Source organism: Macaca thibetana, chromosome 11, assembly GCF_024542745.1.
Source record: "Macaca thibetana thibetana isolate TM-01 chromosome 11, ASM2454274v1, whole genome shotgun sequence".
Lineage (NCBI taxonomy): Eukaryota > Metazoa > Chordata > Mammalia > Primates > Cercopithecidae > Macaca > Macaca thibetana.
This window is the reverse complement of record NC_065588.1, coordinates 85,558,889-85,562,279: the sequence shown is the minus strand read 5'-3', so window position 1 is coordinate 85,562,279 and position 3,391 is coordinate 85,558,889. Positions and strand designations below refer to the sequence as shown.

The 3,391-nt window shown below is 37.5% G+C and overlaps 1 non-coding gene across 1 annotated transcript; it reads left to right on the top strand.

Moving 5' to 3' along the window:
- The first annotated feature begins 837 nt into the window (after window positions 1-837).
- On the top strand, window positions 838-900 carry LOC126931876 (U7 small nuclear RNA). The gene has a single exon (XR_007717985.1). It is a non-coding gene; the product is annotated as a U7 small nuclear RNA (small nuclear RNA).
- The last annotated feature ends 2,491 nt before the right edge of the window (window positions 901-3,391 follow it).

Below are 3,391 nucleotides of genomic sequence, written 5' to 3'. Positions count from 1 at the left end.
ACTCCTCCATACTGCTGGGACTTAATTGACCACACATGGTGGAGAATGTGAGCTAAAGAACTCAGTGGAATACATTCAGTTCCTCTAAGTGAGAAGTCATCCAACTTAAACAGGAAAGAGCAAAATGTGAATGCTAGAGGATGGAATAAAATTGTTGTAATTTCTAAGGTGAAAATGTTTGGCTTTGTATTTTCTTTAGATTTTGATATAGAGATGGAAAAAGCAACAAAGGACAACTAAAAAGATTGCACTTAAAGTAAAGCGGGGAAAAGTTTAAAAATAGAGCTATGGCAATTAAATGGAAAAATGATTCCTGAAATTTTATATTTTATAATTAATGCTTAGTTCAATTAGCAATGATGGGTATGTTTTGCTTAGTGTGCATTAACCATGTAAAACCCTCATGTAACCATAATATTCATCAATCATGACTATGCTCTTAGATTTATAATCAAATTAGCTGTTTATTTAAATAACATGAATGCTTTTCATTGGGTGATATTAGCATTCTGAAATGGTGTTAATAGGCCTGGAGAAACAAAACATTTAAAAAAGTGATCGAAATGAGAATAGCAAAAGCTAATAAAGCATTAAGGGGATAAGAAACTACTCATACAGAATAATCTACTATTATGATGGAAGTTTTATAGATGAAGATACATATTCACACATATATGTAACATTTTTCTCTTTGGTAGGTAGAAGATGAAGCAGAATACCAACATAGGAGTAATACAACTGGTTTCTAGTCTTTGATCTGCCACTAGTTTGTGACCATAGGAAAACCATCTTAACTTTTTTTCTGAACCTCTGTTGTTTTCATTTAAAAGAATGAAGAAGTGTTACAGCTCTTTTAAAATTTATCTAAGAGGTTTTCAATTTTTTAACTGGAAAACTCCCCATGGGAAAAAATAGAGAGGAATCATATTTTCCCAGACATTTTCTTATGAGAGTCAGATAAGATGATTTTTTTTTTTTTTTTTTTTTTTTTTTTTTTTTTTTTTTTGAGATGGAGTCTCGCTCTGTCGCCCAGGCTGGAGTGCAGTGGGGCTATCTCGGCTCACTGCAAGCTCCGCCTCCCGGGTTTACGCCATTCTCCTGCCTCAGCCTCCCAAGTAGCTGGGACTACAGGCGCCCGCCACCTCGCCCGGCTAATTTTTTTGTATTTTTAGTAGAGACGGGGTTTCATTGTGTTAGCCAGGATGGTCTCGATCTCCTGACCTCATGAACCGCCCGTCTCGGCCTCCCAAAGTGCTGGGATTACAGGCTTGAGCCACCGCGCCCGGCCAGATAAGATGATTTGTATCAGCACATGGTAAAAGGCAATAAACCAGTATAAATTAAGAAATAATTTAGGGTTGGGTGCAGTGGCTCACACCTGTAATCCCAGCACTTTGGGAGGCTCAAGAGGGTGGATTACTTGAGCCCAGGAGTTTGAGATCAGCCTGGGCAACAAGGCAAAACCCTGTCTCTACAAAAAATACAAAAATTAGCCAGGTGTGGTGGTGTGCACCTGTAGTCCCAGCTACTCAGGAGGCTGAGGTGGGAGGATTACCTGAGCCTGGGAGGTCAAGGCTGCAATGGGCCATGATCGCGCCACTGCACTCCAGCCCACGTTTCTTTTTGGGTCTCAGTGATCTACTAAAGACTCTGTTGTTCACATTGTCCTTTCCAAAAGATGGTGACTAAATCATTTAAGTGAGACAGCCAAGATTTAGCTCTGAGAACTAATTTTGGCTTATTGTACTCAACATATTTAAGACTGTCAGCAGTTTTTGTTCTCTCCAATGTTTAATAAGGTCAGGAGTTTAAAAAGAGAGCAATTTTCTTGATAAAGTTTTTCCTTCTTTTCCCTTTGGGAAACATCACTGTGCCTAACTGCTTTAATGCTGAAGTTGGCAGGGCTTGCAGGTTGGGAGCAAACAATAAAAAGTCCCTCGCTGAGGCAGGCTGTATGGAATGAATGCCCTGGGGAACGACACCCCTACCCAACCCCCTCTGACCCCCCCAACTCAAAGGCCAGATGGGCTCTAGACAAACCCTGGGAGTGTGGGCATTCTGGGGTAGTGGAGGTCAGCTGCCGTTCTAGGAAATTCCCTCTCTGAAAGACACATGGGAACCCCGTTTTGGTATCCAGAACAGTACTGAAATGGTCAGAAATAGGACTAAAGTTGGTGGACTTTGTGTATGTACAGACAGAAACATCCTGCTTTCCAAGGAGCTGAACTCTGAGGGTCATTTATCTGTGGGATTCAGGGTACACTAAAGGTTTCTAGTTGAATTGGTTCTCATAACTTTTGTTGCATGTCTTACTTTTACAAAAGAGGCCTTTTCCAACAAGCTTATTTCATTGAAGGATTATTGTCAGTTAGCTAAGCACGATGGAATGAAAATAAATTTTGTTTGTTGTAAGGGCAAAGAAGCAGGCTAAAGGGGATGTGGTAAAAGGTTCTACTTCCTGTCTATTCAAAGGATGTGAATAGACAGTTTACACAACAGAAAATGCAGCAGACTCATGTGTGGTAAATCATACAGCTTTGTTTGCAAACAACAAAATACACATTAAAAAAGTTATAGCATCTTTGAAAACCTATTAAAGTCACAAAAATAAACAGAACCCTAAAATTCAATTATTTTTTGTGGGCAATGTGTCCAGGCTGTATGCTGTGGTGAAAAGAATGTTGCATTTGGAATGTGAAGAGTTAAATCTAACACAAACTGTGAGCAAGTTATTTACTTTTCTGAAGCTCAATTATTCTCTCATCTATAAAGGGTGGATAATAATATCTATCAGCCTTATGAGGTTTATAATAGATTCAAATAAGTGAATGGAAGAAATTTTCAAATGGTAAAGCACTGTATAAATATGTTTTTCTATTTTTAATCAACAGATCAGTAAGAGAAGTGACAAATTTTAGTTACTTGTTTTCAGAAGCATGTGGAATACAATTTATGAATGCACTAATTGTGTTTGGCAATTTCCCTTTTAGACATCGATGATGACCTAGCTAAATAAACCATCTCAAAATACATGTGGGAATCACTTATTAAAAATTACAATGTTGTGGGCTCTATCAGTACACTGACATTAAACTCAGATTTTACTGAGTTTATGTTGTTGAGTGATTTCATCAATGTTAACATAATTTAATCCACAAAATAATCATAAGTGGTTGATGTTATTCTTTCTATTTTAAAAACGGGAAACTGAAAGTCACTCAAGTTCTTGGTTGACTGATATTTATATAAGATGATATTGAGTTGAAAAAAACTAAAAACAAAATGGTGTATGTGCATTTTACTTAACATTATATGTGAATATGAGGACCTTAATGAATGGAAGACAATTTGAAGAAATACAAATGTTTAAACCTAAGCACCTAAACACTTT